Genomic DNA, 23,217 nt, shown 5'->3' with positions numbered 1-23,217 from the left:
GCACACTCTGTGTCAGTGCACGCCAGCTTCTCCTCTGGCGATTCCCCACCCATGTGCACCTCATCCTTCTCTCTCCAGGTCTAGGCTGGTAACCATGGGTGGCGACGGATTTGTTGCCCTCGGAGTGACCAGGAGAGTAATGGTTTTCCCCCTCCTGAGCGCGTCCATATGGTTTTCTGCCTCGGCCTCGCTCAGCTCCGGGTGGCTCTTTACCAACTGCCTGTCCAGTCTGGTACTTCTCCCTGTACAACCCAAGGCTGGACAGGCTGCATCCCTGATGTTTACCGTTTTGGTTGCCAGCTTAAGTAGGAGCCTCCTCTCCTGCATATTTGCTACCCTGTGTGGGCTGCAAAGGTGATTAGACATTGCTGAATAGACTAGAATAGACGGCACACAGGGCAGCAGTTACTGCTCTTTGGTAGAATCATGTCTGAAGGAAATAACAAAGAAAAACCTAATGCACAAAATAAATGCAGCTCATTTTAATCATATTCATATAAAAACATTATGTTTACACTATGATACATTGTGAGACTACATGTGATCAGTGCATGATCTCGAAACATCACTTTACTCCACAACCTGAGGGGGGGTTTAAAAAACACGAAGACAAAGAAGACAAAATTCCAACAGTTATCATAGCCATAGTCAATGGTAAAAATAGAAATTATTGTTTGATTTCCAAATTTTCAGCAGTCCTTGAATGAATCGTGTGCGACAGGAAGGACAAAAATAACCAAACCTAAGCTCAGAAAAATGATATTTAATCAAAATCACTACATCCTACATGCCTCATTTGTCAGTGACAACAATTAAGTGAAGATTTGGCTGAACTTCAGGCTGTTTACACAGAGCTGAGAGGAGAGGACAGGAGATCACTGAGAGAGATACAGGAGTACAGCACAAAAACAAAAGCATGCGGAGCCAGCATGCTGGCCTCCGCCCCACTGTTTGGACAGGATCTTTTTTTTTTGAGTTCTCCAAACTTCTAGCCATGATTGTGCTGTTTCCACAGAGGTGCAGGACTTACATAGTTGATATATTGCAAAGTAAAACAAGCTCAGAGTGAGTAAAAATGTCCCCACGAACTGCTTTGGGTTTGGTGGATAAATAAATGTTTATTTATAATTAAACTGAGATTAATATTTTTTCTTCAATCTCGCACCATTGCTGAAAATACCGTGAAAGATGAGGCCTGCAGTCAGTCAGTCAAAAGGTGAGAATGTAAAACAAACTGATTTTGACCCACTGCCAAGAACGACTGACCCTTTTCTTCATCTTTCCCTCTGCAGATGACTGGATTGTGACCTTTTTATGATGTACATTTAACATGGGAAGTGTATTTATTTGTGTGGGTGGATTATTAATGGCAGTATTCGTGACATCTGTGGATTGCCATGATGGAAGCATTGTTTTCTGAAGGGTCTGATGGTTTCTAAAGAGAATTTCTTGTCGTATTTGAGGAGTTTTTTCTCTGGTTTCTTGGAGAACGTGGGAGTCCAGAACTGCTGTGATGGGAAAGTCTGCTCTGACCATGTGGTGCATTGCAGGATGAAAAAATATGCCTGAAAGGATGCCTGAAAGCTTGTTTTTAAATAATTTTCACTTTATCCCACAGTGCAGGACGTGTTTGACAGGCACAGAGGAGGCAGAAGAAGGAGAGGCAGGAATAAATTACTTTATAGGCTATCTGCAGAGACAAAGGGAGGGCTATCATTTATTTAAAATATGTGTAGTCACAAACATTTGGCACCTATCAAATTTATGGGTGCATATTTTTCAGTGTTGTAGCAGCTTAGCTTCAGGTCTGACAAACAAAATAGCTGGCCTTGCTGTCTCAGGGCACAGAGTCAGTGCTGATGCTGAGCTTACTGTCCTCATCAAAGATGCCGGGTGGATGCACGCTGTTGACTTTGTTTTTGATGTATTAATATTTAAAATGGAGAAAACAAATCCAGACTTTTGATTTGCTGTTAAAATGTAACACTTATCATATGCAAAAGACACGAAAAGATTCAGTACTGTCTGTGGACAAAAAGTCATGAGTCAAAGGTTTTAGCAAGGTTGCCAACTTTTTATTTTGGAGGAGGCGGCGGCTTAGTATAGCTTGCTACTTAACCTGAGCAACATCCGATGAATTCATAAAATTAGACAAATGACCATTGCATACCGTAAGTTATAGTAGTAGTGTAAAAGTGTGCGGAAAAGCTAAGGTTGCAGCCTAATAGTGTTAGTGTGCTGCAGTAGAGGAAATAAAGTTCCTCTTTATGAACGCCTTTACCGCTTTGCTCCAGAGTTACAAGCTCCACTCCAGCTAGTTAGTCGCAATGAGCCAGGTGCTCTCATGCATGTGCATTAAATACGGAGCAATCAGTTTAGCTGGCACCGAGGCTAGCCTGGCTTCCTTGCAAACCTGTAAGCTTGCTAATTAGCAGGTTTCTTTTGTTTAATGTGTACAAAAATGACAAATTGTGGTTTTGCTGTAGCTATTTGTAATTGTAGCGATGCTAAGCTAATCGCCTCCTGGTTCTACAGACCCATACTTGTGTGAGCAAATGTGTGATAGTGGTGTTGACTGTCCCGCGTAACTCTCAGCAAGAAAGCAAATAAGCACATTCTCCAAAATGTCGAACTGTTCCTTCAAACGTGGAACGTTGTCAACAATTGAGCTGACCTCTTTACCAAACACGTCACGTTCCCCACAAACCGTGCCGGCCTCTCCCAGGCCTCCATGCTCTGCTTGTTCTGCCGTAGCACTTATTTCTTTCTTTATCAGCTCTTATTTCTCATTTCAAACCACGTTCTGCACACTCAGTTGGATATTAATAATGATTCCAGGGTCATAGCGACATTATTTCTACAGAGTGTCAGAACACTTTGACCATGACCCTTGTGTTTCTTACTAGTGGATGCTTTCAATGCTGCAAATTTAATCTTTAAAGTGTCTCTATATTTTATGGAATGATGAGTGGTTCTTTCAAAATGCTGCAAGATTATTTTGAAAAGCACAATATGAGGCTGCATACTTAGAGTAGGTAATAAAGAGCTGTTTCCCCGCAGCAGTTCAACCTTTCCTCTGCAGGCGGGCGGGAAAGTCGTTGGCTATGCAGGGGGATATCAGTGTCAACAGTGTTCAGTCACCCTGCCTGCGCTTATCAACTTACCCTTTTCCCATTTCCACCTTATCAAAAATAATTATCTTTATTCTTGGGGCCCCTTGCGCTCGGGTATTTTTTTTATTTCCCACTGTAACCTGTTATCGCATGTTGACTGGCACGCAGGATTTATGTCGTTTATCGCCATCCTAACATGCAACCCAATATGGTTTATTTCTCAATCTCTCCACACCCTCGTGATCCCTGCCTCCGTTATCGAGCCCCCTGGCCACTCCAAAAAGATACTGCAGGACGTTCGCCGTGGCTCCAGTTCAAAGGCTAAGGAGCCGGGGGAGTCATCTTGGGGGCTTCTCCCGACCTGGTTCTCCAGAATGAAAGGCCACCGCCTGGCCTTTTAATTTAGTGTAACAGCCAGACAGAGGAAATGATGCTTTAATGTAACCTCATGTGCTACTTATTTCCTAGTTTGCTCACACCTTTAACAAATACTGAAATCAGCAGCTATGCTTAAATGTGGACCATTTTTATTCCACTAATGATAGAAAAAGAGCTCAGAAAGGGTAAAAAACACCTCATGAAAATATCTTAAAGTGTTAAATCCATTATAGTGTGTCAACGTAGAAAACAAAAAAAAATGTCATGTAATGGTTCCTCTGTATACTTTCTGTTTTTGGTTTTTAGTAGAAACCAGAACAATAAGCCATGTTTGTGAGGACGTGAGTCAGCACTGACCCCTTCAAACATTTGCTTATATCGGATTCTTAATGGAGATTTTCAACAATTCTTCCTGATTACTGACTACTGAGAAAGTGAGCATAATATATTCAAGATCATTATGTTGCGCAATCATGTAAACATAGGTTGTTTGAAATAATCATCTATATTCATCTAATTCAGAAATAAACAAATGGCCACAGCTGCTCATTAAGATTTTCATGTTTTTCATGAGTTGATGGACGCATTTAACATTTCGAATCACGTTGAATGAACTGGAATATGTGTGTGTTTTCACTCATATCCACTGCAAACACTTGAGGTTTCATCGATACACAATCACATTTAAAAAATGGTAATAACTGACATTTTCATGCCACAAATCACAATGCACAAATCAACCTTTCGCCTTTGTTTTTGGACAGCACATAATTGCTCAGTGCTTTATGTTCAGTGGCAACATTTTCCACTCGTCCCTCTTGTGCTTATTTGTTCTTGAGGGGAAAGCAAACCCCATTCTGCCTATACGTTAGCCAGCTAGCCATCTAGCTAAGATCTCGTCATATGATATCATAACATAGGGCAGTACTGCATGTGATAAAGGGATGCAAAAGGTTACAAGCTGTTCGGAAGCATATGTGAAGATTTTTACTCCCTTTGGTTGTGCCACTCATCGTTAATCATTTCCACAGCTTTAAAGGACCCTCCTGGAGCCAGGGGTCTTGGGGCCTTGCCATCGCTGTGTCCCGTGGACCCATATCTATCAAAGTGTGGATGATATGATGATTTAATTTCGTCTTACTTTAGCAATTATGTGCTACTCGATTTTATGCATCCTCACATGGCACAAATAAAACTTTTTTACGCTAGAGGAGCAGTTCAGCCAAAGAGGGCAAATGGGCTGTCGCTCTGGGAACTTTGGCCCGGCTCTGTGCACACTCTGCTCTGTTGCAGAGGGGTGTTTGGGATGGATGGGGGCCATGCAAAGCAGAGGAAGTCGACGCTGAAGTATCCAGCATCCTGTGTTTAGGTTAGGAAAGATTGTGTGGTACAACCATCCTGTCTTGTGTCATGGATGGCTTTTTCAAAATCTAACCCAGTCGATAATCATTCCCTTTTACTGCTTTGAGCTGCAGAAATGTAACCAAAACAGCACTGATCGTGCTGTTGTTGCCATAATGTAGGAAACAAAAGAAAAGTGCATGTTTTGGAGATACTTTCAGTGTGAGTTGTCGGCAACTTTGCATAAATTGTCTGAATATGTTCATTAAAAACTGTCCGTGCAGCTCTGCGTTTCTCTCTATGAGACAATTCACCATTGTACATTAGTTTTATGTATTTTTTACATACAGGGTTATAGTTTGCAGCTCATAGTGAATAATTTCTGTTAATGTAATCAAAACACATGTTGAACATTCATAAACTGCTTCACAGAACTTGCTTTGGCTCAGGAATACGATGTTCGAGTGGCTGACTGTGTTTTAGTGACATGTCAGTTCAGCTTTTACACTCTGGGAGAATTATCAGCCATCCTTCTCGAATTGAACCAAATTATTTAAAAATGAATACGTCAAAGTTGTTATGGAGATGTTATTACACGAACAATGTAGTAACATGATTAGCTGCAAATTGCTATTGGCAGAAAATCGTGATCGCGGTTCACTTTGATGAAATGCCATTACCATTTTTTGACTCGAGAATGAGACGGTCTGTGTCTACTGACCGCCAGCTGGCTGATTATATTCACTGCTTGGAGATCTCACGCTGTGAAATGTCAAAGAATTGGTAACCTTTTTTTTTTTTGTTTCTCTCTCTCTCTCCCTCTCTCTCGAGCGCCACATCCCGTAGATATAGCACAGTTTGACATATAGCTTCCTTTCACGCCTGACAAAAATCTGTCCAGGAAGCATACCATTACTATTGTCAAATTGGGCCCGCAGTTTATAGCTCAATAATGCAGTCATCACTCATGCTGTCACTGACCGTCACGTGTTTCACATTAGCTCTGAGTTTGACACTGATTTATTCCAACACCTCTCCGGGAAAAAAACATCCAGTCAGCATCTGTTGTGCCAAACTGTCCTTTGCCAACATTCTTCTTTTAGTTTTGTACTTAAGATTTCACAAACTTCACATCTTTTCTGTACCTGTTCCTCCTCTTTGTGTACTCTCTCATAAATTTCCCTCCTTACAGTTAAAGTCTTGCAGCCTGGTAGGCTTGCTCCTGTTTTGACCCACACCGAAATGCCATTTGGCAGAGAGGGAACAGCCTTGTATCCTTATATCAGCTGTATAGCCCAGGACTTTGCTGTACCCATCTGTTGTGGAATACCCATAAATAATGTGTGACAAAAGGGTGCTCGGTACACTCCTAGGCCTGCTCATTTGACCTTTCGACAAAGAGAAACTCGACAAAAACAAACAACTCCCCTTGACACAAGGGCGCAATCTAATTTGGTGCAGAGAGGCTGAAACAAGGCTTTCCATTTCAGAGTCTTTCAGGGGAACTGATTCCAGCCCAGCACACCCACATCAGGACTGGCACACGGAGCCTGAAAAGAAATCAATGGCAAAGGGTTTAACAGGCTAACCATAATTGGGCTCATAGTCTAGATCCACTGTGGTCTTTGGAAGTTTTGTAAATACCAACAAAGAATAACAATCTTGGTGAAAATAGCCTGTGTCTGTCTATATGTGGCTCATTGATTTTTCTGTTTTTTATTATTTATTTGTCCTGTTTTGTGCATGCTTCAGAGAATCCTGCAAGATGAAGGCAGCAGATAGAGAAGCCTTGTCGGATAAAAATATAATTCTGTGCACCGAGCAGAATATCATCAGATTATCCATACAGCCAGTACATTATCCTTTACATTTAAACACATTTAGCACATGCTCTTATCCGCGGGACCTGACAGGGCTACAGCTGAGTGAGCACACACCTGAGTCTGTAACAAGCACATGCATTGACCCTGTGATCATTATATATGATATGCTGCAAGAGTAAGTGTGAGGACAATAATTCAGAGCCGGGATGAAAAGCCAGAAAAGAGGCTATTTGTCTTGACACGCTGAGCAGTCTGAGAGTTGCTTTTACTGAAGTATAAAGTCTGACAGTTGCACAAAGGGACACAAGGCAGCACAGAGGAGAATTTAAATATTTGCCTGTACAAATATATATGAACATGTGAGAGGAAGGAATTCAGTTGGATGCAGTGTTTTGCACAGGGTTTTGCAAGGCCGCAGTGGGGCAAATTTGCACCCTATAGGGGGGTCCTGGGGATGTGCTCCCCCTGGAGAAAATTGTGTACATTTCAAAGCTAAATGCACTTAAAAAGCAACATTAAGGGGCTAGATCTGAAAGGAACTTTGTGCTCTTGCAAACAATTTTGTGCTCCAGTAAACAGTTTAATCATCAACACGTTGGTTGTATGGATATGAATGGTGATAACAGGGCAAAAAGGTCACACCCACCCAGCGTGGTAAACAAGACGGCGCTTTACAAATGTTCAAAACACAGAGCTGACAAGAGCAAACATTCCAGGCCATCAAAGAAATGAAGCAAAAGCGGCTGATTACCATCCAATCAGGAGAGACGAGTGAATGAAGGAAAGATAATTGTTTACTTTGACAGATGATATGTGATATTTAAGTCGTATCAGGAAGTCTCTGACTCCACAGGGAGGTTTTGTAATTGAGGGGCAGCGTCCTGAGCAGCAGAACGATAAATCCCCCCGTGGAGTCCAGATACTGGTGGTGGTGGTGGCTGACTCTGTCGACTGATGAAATGATGAAGATCTGCAAAGACGGGGCGGCCATGGGGAGGTGCAGGGGCTCTCATGACAACTTCATGAAAGAACAAAGAGAGAGAATCGTGTTTAAAAAGACAGCAGCGAGATGATAGGCTAAAGGTGAAGGTGCGTCGCTGTGCGATTGGATAGATCAGCTGATATCTCCACCGACAGCCTCAAACAATGTCAAGGAAATTTCGAGTGAGCGTGCATGAAAGGAGTAAATGGAGGATGATCTGAGAAATAGGCTACAGGCCTAAGCATGCAAAGAATAGCCTTCCTGACAGAAAGCTTCATTAGCCGCAGACGGTGCGTTCAAAGGCCAGTGACTTCATCAACCTGACCTTATGACCTCGAATTCCTCGTTAGCACTAATAACTTCTCCAGGAACGTTACATGTCCGCTGTTGTACATTAATAATGATAAAATCGTGTACAGCTGCAGTGGATACTGCTAACGCTGATGTTACTTAGCTCCGATGATGTGTCCTCAACGTTTTTATGTTATCATGAGAAATGTAAAAATATCGTTGGCTCATTATGAAAACGTGGCAGCAGATATCTGGGACTCTGGGTAATTAACGGCAAACACTGGGATGGTAAAGTCATTTACTGAGAGATATCTTGCCTCCAACTTTATGGCAAAGCCTTGGGAAAGGCTCAAGGGACCCCATGCACAATGCATATAAGCTCTTTCTGCTCTGATCAGGAACCGCTATGGCTAAGCTTTGGTTAGGTTTCAGCACAAAAAACACTCAGTCAGTTACGGTTTAGGTTAAAATTACGACTCTATTCAAGGTTGGGGGCCTTTCATCATTATGTTGAACAGCTTGGTTACGGTTTGGGAGCACCCGTCTACAGCAACACCACACAATTTCCTCTTTTTGCTCAGCTCTAGGAAATGAAATAAAATATGTCGACAATTTGCAGATGCTGTGCATTCAGTCTGAGTTTTAAAACTGGACAAACAAACAGAATCTTGGAGGTATTACGTTTAAGATCAAATAGAGTTTGGGGTTTTTGAGTTTTTAGTTGAATTTTAATCCAGAGTTTTATTTTCTAGCTTTCTATCATTACCTCCCCCATGTGTTTTTGTTCTTTACTTTTATATCATCATAAACACTGCACCTCTTTCTGTATTCTACGATACCACTAAAAAACCTGCATCTCTCATGTTGCAGGTAATTTTTTGCTCATGGTGACTTGACTGAAAATGTTTATATAAACTATATCCAGAACAGATAAATGATTAATGAGAAATGCGACCCACATACATACAAATCAATAAAACCTGTTTTTTTTTGTTTGTTTTTACCTTCTTTCCACAGTTTATTTACTTGCTACCTTTTATTCCCACACAAAGTCTCTGTAATATTACCACCAGAGTTTTCCGTGGCTGACACACAGACACTGATACAGTGCTTTGCCGTCCATCAGTAATTACTGTCACCACAATTTCCTGGTTGCTTGATTAAATATTTATGAACACACTCTTCCTATTTTTGTCTGGAATCACTATAACAAACATGAATTTATAATTAATTGCCTCACAGCAGCTCAGGAGACAGCTTGAGTGATCACACAATAATTTGCTGCTGCAATTACAAACCATTGTTCGGGTAATGTGATGTATATGGAAAATAAACTTTTGCGAGATCCCACTGTGAACTGTTGCATAGCCCACCGGTTTAGATGTACACATGATGTGTCACAGATGCAGAAAATTGACCAGCAGCTCATCGATAGATTTATATCACTCTCTGCTGTATTTATACACACCCTCATCCTGCAAACAACCAGCCTGATGAATGAATCATCAATAATCATTTTGTGCAGTAATTACTCAGCCATTTACAATGCTAAATGGCATTGCTTAACTACATTAACAGTAAAATAGATTGGGGGAAAAAAAAATGTCTCGCTCGCATTTGATCAATGCTCACACAGACAAATTACTTCAAAACAAGAGCTACATTTTAATCCAACAATGTGCCAAGTCCCATGTGTTTTGTCAACAGCTGGAGCCTCGCGGCTGTTAATCAGTGTTAGAGACACAGCCCAGGAGGAGAATGTGTTGCGTTGGCCTCAACATATGCATTGTTGCCCGAAAGAGGCATTAAATGGAGACCTAATCATCACAAGACTCACCTATAGAAGGCTGGCTGAGAATAGCTGACTGACACGAGGTGTAGTTTGGCATCAAGGCTCTGCAACTCATCACTCCTTGTAAAGCGCACTCGGCAGCAAACGAGAGCACAGGGAGCGATCAATGCAAATTACCCACGAGGCCCTAGGAGAACCGCAGGTGGGTGCTGTGGTGGTGGTGGGAGCAGAGTGAAATGCATGCAGGGCAGCAATTCAGCGGCAGTGCCGGCAGCAACAAGACAGCTGCAGCAGAGTGAACAGGTAAGCATAAGCCGGGAGCTCAAGTTGTTTCTCTAAATTATCTTACAGGTTTTGTTTCAATCCCGAAATTCATCAGAGCTTCACCGCTCTGGTCCAAACCCAGGGGGTGCTGGCAGGTGTAATCAGTCACACCTGCAATTAGCTGAAAATGACTGGAAATCTTTATGCAGTACGTAATGACAAGATCTAATACCTAAACAACAAAATGTGTCAAATTCCATATTCAGTTCTAATAGCTCATGATTTCTTGTTTCAGTGTCAAACGGGACAAAGATGCACCAGCAGTGTGTTTAGTGTGTTGTGTGTTTATGCAAGTTGCAAACTCTCTGGTTTGGACGTCTTCCTTTCACTTTTTCATGGCGTCAAAGGACAATGCACCACTTCCTGCTTCAACTGAACGTGTGCACGGCTCGTTTTAAGCTACTCAAACAACACATGCAGCTGGCGGAAATTTAAACAGGTAGACCAGCTTTGTTGTGTTCACAAGGGGCGAGGCCAGGACCCAGATGCAGAGATGAGAAAGAAATTTATTTGTAGCCAAAATAGGCAAAAAATAAGTAGCAACTTTTCAGTCCAAAAGGTAAAGTACAACTAAAAGCGGCCACAGGAGGCAAAGTAGTACGGGCGCTCATGAGAACTTTGGTACAAGGCACAGACACAGGGAAAATAAGAGAGCAGCGCGGAGGCTGCTTATAAAGAGCCGTTGATGAGCCAATTAGAGACAGGTGCGTCTCAGCACTCTCTGCCAGGTGATCAGCTCCGCCCCTCTCCTGCTCCAGTCTGAAACAAAAAAAATAAATAAATAAACATAATCAGTGTGGCTCGGAGGACCAAGATTTCCCAACCATAACAAGCTTACCTTCTTTACATTTCTCTGTATTCAGTCTCGACTGCTGTTCTGGGTGAGGACAGATAATATAAACACTTTACATGATTAGTTAATGATATGAGATAGACAAGCAATATTATTGCCACAAAGTAAAAAAAAAAATGAACAAAAAAATAAATAAATAAATAAATAAAACCAGCATCAAATCCAGATCAAGACCTGCCCCCCACACAGGTGTTATTCTGGTTGATTAGACCTCTGCTCAAGGTAAAAGTTTAACAGTGGCGGGATGTGTCAGTGAAACTCAACCTGTACAAACCCACACAGTCAAAGAAGTATAATCAGGCAAAATAGGCAAAAACATCTGTGGGGGGAACAATGGGTGTCTAAAGCTCCTTTCATGCACTCTAACGTTCAGCATGACGTACTTTTAAAATCTAATTGAAGTCTTGAAATCTTGGGATTGAACCGGTTGCTGGCCTTTGCAGCCGGCTGTGCACACAAACACTGAGTACTCACGGCTGCACAGAATTAAAACATGTCGACCTAGAATAAGACCGAAGTGTGCGGGGGGAAATATGGGTTAAAATATGGGTTTAGAATCAGTTTTGCACTCAGATTTTGACCTTTCTTTAGCTATTTAGAGGACTTTTAATATTAGCATAACTTGTATGTGATTCAGAACTGATGTAGGACATTAGACTGTCCACACTGCAGGTTTTTGTGGAGTTTTCATGAAAATCAAGCAAGACTTTTAGCAGCACGAACACTATTCTGATTGATCAGTGAACCAAATCTTAAGAGACATCACCAACACTCTTGAACCTTCTACACCTGACAGATCCCAGCAGTGCTTATTATTCCCACCTGTACATTATAATTTCCACCTGTAGGACTTCCTGCTGAGCACACATCACTTTATTGAGCACAATGAGCCTGCCTAACATGCTAAATCAGTGCGGTGGCTTAACCGTGCGTAGTAATGACTTCTCTTTTCTTTTTGTCAAGTTTCACGCAGATTTCCATTTAGCATGACAAGACACTTCATCACTGGCCGCGTGGAATACAGTGCATGTCGAGCCATGCAGAGAACAGCGGTTTCCATACAGCTGCAAGCCACCAGTGAAGTATGAAATAAAACGTCAGCTCCTCAGAGTGAGCGGCTTGTTCTGAATGCTCAGATTATCACATCCCCGTCTCGACTGAAATGCAATTTGTTTTCTGTCTCAGAAAGTTTGAAAAAAAAAAAAAGAAATAGAGAAAGAGAAAGAGCAGAATGGCGAACAGGAAGTTGGTGGCTTATTAGAATGCAAATGTGCTCCAGGGCTGAGATTTTGCACAGCGTTATCAGTAGCCATCATGGGGAGAAAGAGTCACCGCTGTGACTCATTCAGAGGAACATGACATTTAGGAGATAATCGGTCTGTCTTTTTGCAGTTGTTGTTCAAATTTTCAGCGCTCTCACTCTTATTCAGAGGCTATCTGAGCTGCAGAGCCGGCCCCGTCCTGTCCTCTGGCAAGACTTTGCTGATAGGAGGTGGAAAGAAAAAGTGGAATGTGAGCATGTGATAGAAATCTATATCAAAGTGGTCTAAATTTCAGATGTACAGAGTGTGGATCCTCTGCTGGTTTGCTTCTGTGTCAGTGTTTTTGAAATGAGGAAGCATATTGTATCCTGTTGGCTCATAATAATGAGGGAATCTGACGAGGAGGCGATGGGCAGAGGTTATGTGATCAACCCTCGTCTCGTCTCATGGGCTCATGGGAGATTTTTTTTTTTTTTTTTTTTGCAGTAGCTGGTGTGGTAAATTTAGTTTATCACTGTGTCAAATACATTTGCAAGATGATTTTCTAGCCCAGCTGCAAAGTGTGACTCGCTCTCCCATCACAGAATGAAAGACAGAGAGCTCTGTACACCCCCTCACCCTGCGAACATTATATCCAGACAGTTTGTGCTGCATAATTTAACTCCATCTGTGAAGAAATGCAAAGCAAGAGGAGAAGAAAGGCGTGAAGAATCTGGCCTCCTGTGTTCTTGGCACTTTTCATATGGAAGCTGGGTGGTAAAATAACATTATCCATCAATGACAGACAGGCTTTTAAAGTAAAGAACGATATGGGAAGGTGTTCAAAGTCCTGTTGGATTTTCAAATACAGCAAAGTGTGCTGTTTCTGCTGTCTTTACTCTTCAAAAGCTTTTTTATTTGCTGCTCTAAACACATGGTTTCAGGTATTTCCCAAGAGAAATCATTAATTCAGAAAGTGGTATCTTTCACATTTTAAGTGGCAGTAACAGCAATTTTTTTTAAATATTTTAAAAAACATTGATAGTCGTGAAGCAATGATTTCTTACCGAAGAAAGCAGAGAATGGTCCTGAATGACTGCATGTACTTAAAGGGGGGGCAGGTATTGAAAGATATCACCAAGCACAAAGCAAGGAGGACCCCCACTAAATGGATCCGGCCCGGGGATCAAATGTGCAATCTTCCAGCCACAAGTGTGCTTCTTTAACATTCAAGGACTGGTGCAGGGGGGCTTTCGTATTGAGAATCAATACTTGTGTTTACTTTTCCTAAAAAATGAATGTATCATTGAAATAAGGTTTAAAAATTTATTTATAGAAGCTAATCCCTTTTGTTGATCATTATCTTTTTGAGCCTCGTTTTTTGCTTCCCAACCTCTTGCGGATTAAGGAAAGTGAAAGAAAAACAAACAGAATAACAGAAAAATAACTATAAAATTAAACTGAGGATTTGAGCCAAAGTTCCTTGAGTGTGTCACTGTTAAACAGCAGAAGCAGGCAAGCTCAGTGTAGAGCGCTAATAGCCATGCTAATTATAGTGGGCCCACTCCTCCTCACCTCCGGTTAGGTGGGAGCATGAAGGCCGGCGTTGTAACTGGGGTTGAAACCCAGTTAATGAGGTTTGCTGGGGCAGCGGCACTGCTGCAGTCTGATGCTCTTTCCCCGGGTTTTCGTGCGCCGCCTCCTTTACGCTGACCTCAGCTCATTACGGCGCATGAGAAGAGGTGACAATGGCGCCATGACCCTTGTGGTCCGATTCATTACCCTGCATCCTGCACCCTGCCTCCCCCACGAACACCCCACTTCCAAAGCGTCAAGGTGACGGTGAGAGAATGAGGGGGAGAAAGAAAGAGAAATGAAGATGCAGATGGTCCACGAGGAGGAGTCACACTTTAGTGAAGGGTCTGATTAACAAACACCCTTAATTTATGATCTATTGGTGAAATGTCTCAGCTGGACATCACTGCGAGGTAGCTTGAAGGACTAACACTTTGTCATCTGAACATCAGCTGCATGCAAAATACCCACGATGTACAGTATCTTCCGACCACAGTATAATTGAGTGTAAAATTCAGTGTTGACAGGCCTGTGTTTAAAAACCTTTCAACACAAAGGATTAGACAAATGAAAAAAAAGAAAAAAGGTTTGGAGCTGTCCTGTATGGAAGTGTAATTACACCAGTGTCTCCATACGAAGCAGCACAGTGAGGTGTAGAAAGCCCGACACGTCGTCTTTCAGCAGCGGTAAATTAGCTTTTGGAAGTGTCATGTCGGGGTTGTTGGACTCATCCTCAGCAGGAACCCCGGCCCCCCCGCCTCCGATCTGTCAGCTCCCAAATCGCTGCTGCAGTGTGAGATGAGGCCTCTCACCCTGCAGAGCATCGGAGGAGCCCCGCTCCTCTCTCCCCGTGGCAGCTTGTCACCTGCGCGCGCCCCATCCCATCACTTCCTCCCTTCTCCCTGTCTCTCTTTAGTTCCCATTTGCCTCTCATTTCCTCGCCGTGGTTTTAAAGCAAAGCCAAATGAGCAAGCAGATGACCTGCAGGCGCTGGCCTATGACTCGCTCACAAAGCTTTTGCTTCCTCTTTCCCTTCCTGGGGTCTCTCTTCTTCCTTGTTACCTTGTACGCATTGCAGCGTCAGCCTCACTTTGAGATCACCGATCCTGTTGGAAATCTCTGACTTAACACCCTTCTCAAGACTCTGTGAGATCCAGCCATCAAATCACGGAGGTTCAGTACTAAGAAATATCTAGTGTACATTTTATAGGAATCAAGACAAAATTAGCATATTGAAGGATAGTTCTGATTTCTTACAACTTGAATTTTATTTTCCTAATCAATCCTATTAACTTTAAGTTAATTGTTTAGATCTGCAATGAAAAAAACTAGAAACACAAGCAGTCACATGATCAGAAAGGCTGCAAACGAACCCCCAGGTTAGCAGGTTAACATCGGCAAAGGCACTTATTTGCTTTCTTGCTGAAAGTAGCATGAAAAGATCAACACCACTCTCATATATGTGTTAAAATAAGGCTGCAGCCAGGAGAGGGTTAGCCTAGCTTAGCATAATGATTGGAAACAGGGGGAAACTTCTAGCCTGTCCCAAGGCAACACAAAAACTGCATACTAGCAACACTAAAATTTATTTATATCTCACTTATTTAAGCCAAACTGGGCGTCTGTGTGTTTTTCTATTCCCTTTAACAAAATTCAAAGTTTCAAACAATGCTGAGTTTTAAAACACTGAAATCATCATACATGCCTTCATCTCATGACACTTAAATTGCTGCAATGCTCATTTGAACTGCCTCAGTTCCACTAGAGTTTCATGCCCTGTTGCACTTCATTGCATTCATGTCACCATGTTTTTAGATCTCAGCAATTACTTTGGTACATTTTTGTCATCGCTGTTAGAAAACATGCCAAAAAAAAGAGAGACCCAAGTTCTAATAAACCCAAATTATCATTTAAGGTTTGTTTCTGGGAGTGCCATCACAGCTAAAGCTCTTATTTCTGATGCCAAAATATGCCTGGTGCTTTCTTAGGGCACGTCAGGCTTATCCAAAGTTGGGCGTTTAGCAAAGTGACTTCATCTCTGCTTTATCTTTGCACTCAGTTTGAACTGAGGCATCTGAATGGAGCCACTGCTGTGCAGTCAGTAGAAAGAGTTTAACTTCTCCCTCTTTTCTCTCCTTCCTGGTCTCGCTTCTGTTTTTTTTCTGCCCTGTTTCTCCTTTGTTTGTCACTCTTATAAACACCTCTTGATCACTACCGACGGAGAAGGCAGCCCCATGTACAAAGAGTGCAGGCAGCAGGAGCAGCGGGAGTCCTAAACAAGACTTCTTCTGCAGGTCTCTCTATAATGAGGAGGCAGTATGCCCAGAGAAGCTATGGAGAAAAAAGTCATGTTGGAAAGTAGCTCACTTTCTCTTTCTCTAATGGGCTGGTGCATGCCAAGCCAATGAGCGTGCCCTTAGTGGCCAGGGTCCAGTTCCTCCCCTGCCACTGGAATGATCATCCTCATCATCTTATTTAGCTCCCGGGTCAATGAGAGCAGCACAATCCTTGCTTTTTGCTGGCCTCGTGTTAACAAAGGCAATTTTTCCTGCACCTCTCTGTGACGGCGGGTGCAGAGAGAGACCCAGGAGCGGAAACGGAGAAGGTTAACAAAAGTTTATTTTGCAACAACAGGCAATAACTGAAACAATCGCTGGCAGCGTGAGGTCCAAACAAAACACGAACTCAGAGAGGTCCAGAGAGTGCTGGGCTGTGTGGGCAAGGGAGGCACTGGAACAAAAAGAGAAGAGACAAACAATTAATCCAAAAAGTTCAGCAAGCTATCAAAACGTACTATACCACAGGAGACTGAGACCAACTGATACCACGGTACGTGGAAGTATACTCTGGCGTCGAGGAGTCACTCCGCAGAGGTTAAATAGGCGTCCTAATCTCCGGAAGTGAACTCAGGTGTGCCCAAACACTCCTCGACGCATCGGGGGGGAAGGGAGCCTCAGGAAAACAAAACGTAAAGTTACAGCCCACAAAACAGAACACAGGAAATGGACCTTCAAAATAACAGCACAGACAATACCAACCGCCACAGTACCCCCCCCTCAACGAACGCCTCCAGGCGTTCTACCCGGCTTGTCCGGGTGAGCGGCATAAAAGTCCCGAAGGAGAGAGTCATCCAGAATGAGTCCCCTGGAGACCCAGGAACGCTCCTCTGGACCGTAACCCTCCCAATCCACCAAGAACTGGAAACCACGGCCGCGTGGACGGACATCCAAGATCCGTGACACCGTGTAGGCGGGATGACCATCAATGAGGCGGGGGGGAGGTGGGGCGGCGGCCGGCGGGCTGAGCTCGCTGGAATGCACCGGCTTCAACAGGGAAACATGGAAGGTGGGGTGGACCTTCATAGAGTCTGGTAGCTTGAGCCTGACGGCAGACGGATTAATGATCTTCAACACCTCGAAAGGACCGACAAAACGGGGAGAGAGCTTACGTGACTCGACATCCAACGGAAGATCCCGTGACGACAACCACACCTGCTGACCCGGTCGGTACTCGGGGGCGGAGACGCGGCGAGCGTCGGCCAGCCGTCGGTTCCTCTCCGTGGAGCGGGTGAGAGCAGCTCTGGCAGACTGCCATACCTCCTTAATCCTCCGGAGGTGCTCCTTCACAGAAGGGACGGATACCGCAGTCTCCTGCTCGGGAAACAAGGGAGGTTGATAACCCAAACAGCACTGAAACGGTGACATACCTGTGGCCGAACAGGAGAGGGAGTTGTGGGCATATTCTATCCAAGGCAGGTGTGTACTCCAAGAGACGGGATGATGAGCAGCCACGCAGCGAAGAGCGGACTCCAGATGTTGGTTAGCTCGCTCTGTCTGGCCGTTACTCTGGGGATGGTAACCAGAGGACAGACTTGCCGTGGCCCCCACCGCCTTACAGAACTCCTGCCACACCTGGGAAGCGAACTGGGGACCCCGGTCCGAGACCACGTCGAGGGGAATTCCGTGAAGCTTGAACACATGAGTCACGAGTAGACTAGCAGTCTCGAGGGCAGAAGGCAGTTTAGGCAGGGGAACATAATGCACAGACTTGGAAAAGCGATCAATAATAGTTAAGATGACAGTGTTACCTTCAGATGGAGGAAGACCAGTAACAAAGTCCACGGCGATGTGAGACCATGGGCGGCTTGGGACGGGCAAGGGGTGCAGTAACCCCGCAGGGGGATGATGAGAAGCTTTTCCCCTGGCACAGACAGAGCAAGCGGCAATAAATGCACGGGTGTCGCGGTACATCCTCGGCCACCAGAAGCTCTGACGGAGGAACTGGAGGGTGCGGTGGAAACCAGGGTGACAGGTAAGTCTAGAGGAGTGAGCCCACTGGAGAACTTGCGACCGGACCGAATCCGGGACAAACTTGCGATCGGGGGGACCGGAACCAGGGTCCGGTTGTTGCTTCTGCGCCTGGAGCACGAGGGATTCGATCTCCCATGTAGCCATACCCACGATGCAAGCCGGCGGGAGGATGACATCCTGATGTTCCGAGTCCAGGGGAGGGGCATAGAGACGGGACAGGGCGTCGGGCTTAGTGTTACGGGAGCCGGGGCGATAGGAGAGGGTGAAATTGAACCGGCTCAAAAACAGAGCCCATCTGGCTTGGCGGGGATTAAGCCTCTTCGCGGTGCGTAAGTAGGCGAGGTTTTTATGATCAGTCCAGATCAAAAAGGGAACCGTAGCGCCCTCCAGCCAGTGCCTCCATTCTTGAAGCGCCCAAACCACAGCCAGCAACTCTCTATTCCCGACGTCGTAATTCCGCTCGGCCTGGGATAAGCGGCGGGAAAAGAAAGCACAGGGATGCAGTTTGTGAGTCTGAGGGTCTCTCTGGGAGAGGATGGCACCAGCACCGGAGTCGGAAGCGTCCACCTCGACCACGAACTGACGAGTGGGATCGGGGTGTTTGAGCACCGGGGCAGAGGTAAACAGTGCTTTAAGCTGGGCGAAAGCCTGTTGGGAATCGGGAGACCACTGGAAGGGGATTTTCACAGAAGTAAGTCTAGTGAGGGGAAGAGCTACCTTACTGTAGTCACGGATAAATCTGCGGTAGAAGTTAGCGAAGCCGAGAAACCTCTGCAACTCCTTCCGGGTGGTGGGAACGGGCCAATCCGTGACAGCTTGGATCTTGGCAGGATCGGGTCTTAGCTGACCCTTGGCGATGATATAGCCGAGGAAACCCACTGAGTCAGAGTGAAACTCGCACTTCTCCGCTTTAACAAACAATTTATTCTCAAGAAGTCTCTGAAGCACTAGTCTTACATGCTGTCTATGTTCCTCTAGATCTCGAGAGAAAATCAATATGTCATCTAAATAAACGAAAACAAACCGGTTTAACATGTCTCTGAGGACATCGTTAATGAGAGCCTGGAAGACAGCGGGGGCGTTGGTGAGGCCAAAAGGCATGACTAAATATTCGAAATGACCTAACGGTGTGTTGAAAGCTGTCTTCCACTCATCACCCTCCTTTATCCGGACGAGGTGATAAGCGTTACGCAGATCAAGCTTGGAGAAGATGGTGGCGGAGCAGAGTGGTTCGAAGGAGGGGTCGATGAGAGGGAGAGCGTACCTGTTCTTAACGGTGATGTCGTTAAGTCCACGGAAGTCGATGCAGGGGCGAAGGGAGGCGTCCTTCTTCTTAACAAAAAAGAAGCCAGCCCCTAACGGAGAGGATGAGGGGCGGATGAGTCCAGAGGCTAGAGAATCCTGGATGTATGTCTCCATGGCTTCCCTCTCGGGGCGTGACAGGTTATACAGCCGACTAGAAGGGAGAGGAGCACCAGGGAGGAGGTCTATGGAGCAATCGTAGGGGCGATGAGGAGGCAGGGACAGGGCTAACTCTTTACTGAACACAGGGGCTAGGTCATGGTACTCGGGAGGCACGGAGGTAAGGACAGGGGGCGTGGGAGGTGGTGGAGAAACACGGGAAGAAAAGGGGTTGGCCGAACGAAGACAGTGGGCATGACAGAATGGGCTCCAGGTGGAGATACTAGCTGTAGTCCAGTCTATCTGGGGGTTATGTTTAAGCAACCAGGGGAGGCCCAACACCAGGGGAATCTGAGGGGAAGGAATGACGAAGAATTGGATGTCTTCTCTATGATTCCCAGAGATTATGAGCGTGACCGGGACCGTACGTTGAGTGACCTGAGCTATACGTCGGCCGTCTAAGGCGGTTACATTTCTGGGCACCGGGAGGGATTCAAGGGGGAGCTTAAGCTGGGTGGCTAGTTCGGTGTGGATGAAGCTCTCGTCTGCCCCTGAGTCAATCAGAACCCTCATGGGAAGCGACTCACGACCCCAAAGCAGACAGGAGGGCACGGTAATACGGGAGGGAGAGCTGGGATTAGGGGATGTCTGACTCACCAGTGCGCTCTCCGTCACGGGTGAGCCTGCCCTTTTGGCGTCTGAGGGCAGTTAGCGAGAAAATGACCTCCCTGGCCACAGTAGATACAGAGCCGCTGGCTGAAACGTCGCTGCCGCTCGCTGGGGTGGAGACGGGTCCGACCCAACTGCATGGGCTCCGAAGGGTGAGAGGAGGACGTGGAGGGAGCAGCGGAGTGGCCGGAGGATCCGCCACTGGCTGAAGGGGGAGCGAGGGAAGCTGGCTCGTGAACATGAGAGAGGCGAGTCTGGGCTTTCTCTCTCTGTCTTTCTCTCAAGCGGTTATCTATGCGTATGGCGAGGGAGATTAATGACTCTAAGGAATCGGGTTCATCTCTGGAAGCTAATTCGTCCTTTAACTCACTAGAAAGACTCCGTAAGAAAACACCTCGTAGCTCTAACTCCCCCCACCCGCTCTCTGAAGCTGCGATACGGAAGTCAATAGAGTAATCTGCCACTGATCTCGCTCCCTGCGCCAAGGAGAATAGGCGTTTAGCAGTTTCCTGCCCCTGTCGTGAATGATCAAAAATACGACTAAGTTCCCTCGAGAAACTGTCGAAAGACGAGAGAATGGGGGAGTGCTGTTCCCATAACGCTGTAGCCCACTGCGCTGCCCTGCCCCGTAACAAATTAACTGTATAAGCTATCTTAGCTCTATCAGAAGGATAACTAAGGGGTTGTTGATCAAATACTAGTGAACAGCGCAAGATAAACCCCCCAGCATTACCAACTTCACCTGAAAAGGGTTCGGGGGCCGGCACATACGGTTCACGCTGAGAGACAGACAGAGAGGTAGATTGGGCTGCAGCGGTTGCCGGTGGGGGTGGCGCTGGTGTGGGACTTGGGGAGGAAGGAGAGCCACGGGTGTCCGTGCGGCCGAGGTAAGCGGTGAGGTCACGGACTTGGACGCTGAGACCTTGTACTGCCTCCATTACTCCCCGCAGCATGTCCTCGTGCTGGCCGAGACGTAGTCCTTGATGGGCGAGCGCCGCTCGAAAGGGGTCCGAATCCGCTGGGTCCATGTTTGGCCAGAGTATTCTGTGACGGCGGGTGCAGAGAGAGACCCAGGAGCGGAAACGGAGAAGGTTAACAAAAGTTTATTTTGCAACAACAGGCAATAACTGAAACAATCGCTGGCAGCGTGAGGTCCAAACAAAACACGAACTCAGAGAGGTCCAGAGAGTGCTGGGCTGTGTGGGCAAGGGAGGCACTGGAACAAAAAGAGAAGAGACAAACAATTAATCCAAAAAGTTCAGCAAGCTATCAAAACGTACTATACCACAGGAGACTGAGACCAACTGATACCACGGTACGTGGAAGTATACTCTGGCGTCGAGGAGTCACTCCGCAGAGGTTAAATAGGCGTCCTAATCTCCGGAAGTGAACTCAGGTGTGCCCAAACACTCCTCGACGCATCGGGGGGGAAGGGAGCCTCAGGAAAACAAAACGTAAAGTTACAGCCCACAAAACAGAACACAGGAAATGGACCTTCAAAATAACAGCACAGACAATACCAACCGCCACACTCTCCCTCCTTTTATTCCTCTCTGGGGAATCCATGCCATCTGGTATTGTCGGTGGCAATGAAATGGCGGGATGGGGTGGGGTTTGGGGGTGAGGGGATCAAAGCGGACTGTCCTGCAGTTGATCAAGGGAGAAATCCTGCAGGTGGCTGGCTGCCTGTCTCAGGAGGAGCATGGCCAGCGGCAAGGGATCCACACAAGACGGGTGAGACGATTTCTGGGTGGAGCCTTGTACAATATGTGGATTTTTTTCTGCCTCTGTATGAATAATGTTATTATTGATGTACTGAGAGTGAGAAGAAAAGAGAGAGAGAGACTTTTGTATTGGTTTTTGTAGATGTGGGGATATTTCCCCTGTGTAGACTTTCATATCCATTACCTGAAGTGCCTGGCAGTCAGTGCCGCAAATGGAGATCCCAGTCGCTCTTTATCATAACTCTGACATTCAATATTAAAAATACATTCAAGCATGATTGAATGTTTGATGGTGTTATTCTATGACTGATCTAAGTGTCTGGCCGCTGCATATCAGTTGGGGAGTGGTGCATTTGTAGACTCAAACAGAAAACGTTACCCCTGCTGCAGTTGCGACTCTGGAGGATTTTTTTCGCTTTTTCTCGCCATTATTGCTGCGTCCTTACAAACAAGGCAATTTGACTTCTGTGTCATATTACTGTTGGCAAAGAAAAGGCGTGAGACAGTGTACTGTGACTCGCACGTCTTTCCTAACAGTCTCACATTAATCTCAGTTGTTCCCGTCCATTATCTCTGCATCTAGCTATCTAATCATGGGCTCCAGGGGCAGAACCTGTCATGAACGCTGACCCTGCATAACCTCATATCAAACAAGAAAACTGCACACCAGAATATCAGAAAATAAAGTGCTGATGGCTGCTGACAAAGAATCAGATAGGAGGCATCACTCATCCAGCATTTAGTCCCAGTTGTGATCTACTGTATAAATTAACCATGCTGGAAAATGGCTGCAGCCTTTCAGAAACGTACGCTGCCAGGGAGATGGAGTTTTCTGAGGGGACAGGCAGCAATCTCTCTGGGGATTTAGCTCTGCTTCCAGTGTCCAGATCAAATGAAAAATGAATCATTCTGCAGAGGGAAGAATATGACGCATGACTAAAGGGGATGAGGAAGCTGGTGGTAGGGGGAGGTACTGTGGCGTAAGCTGCAACTGTTGGAGGATGGAGATGAATCTGATGTACTGTATGGTGAAGAAAACAGAATGTACTATAGAAGCCTGAATCACCAAGACCCTTCAGATATCGATAACAATCTCCGGGTCCATCTAACAGTCCACTAATCTATTAAAAAACCCAAGGCTGCACAGACGAAACAGCGGGGAAGACGGTGATCCTCGACCATTACTGTTAACGTTACAACAATTTATTACGTGCTGGGATGTGCTCAGTGGCTTTACCGATATCTGGACACTACATACAGCAGGCCTTCATCATGGTAAATGTCCATGTCGACTCTGTTCAAACATGCTGGGGCCATTTATGGACAGAGCTGCCATGATGGAGCAATAAAGGGCATCCATCGCCCCTTTTTCTTCCTCAGCACAGTGGAAGAAGAGGCTG

This window comes from Chelmon rostratus, chromosome 20, assembly GCF_017976325.1.
Source record: "Chelmon rostratus isolate fCheRos1 chromosome 20, fCheRos1.pri, whole genome shotgun sequence".
Classification (NCBI taxonomy): domain Eukaryota; kingdom Metazoa; phylum Chordata; class Actinopteri; order Chaetodontiformes; family Chaetodontidae; genus Chelmon; species Chelmon rostratus.
This window is presented reverse-complemented; position numbering follows the sequence as displayed.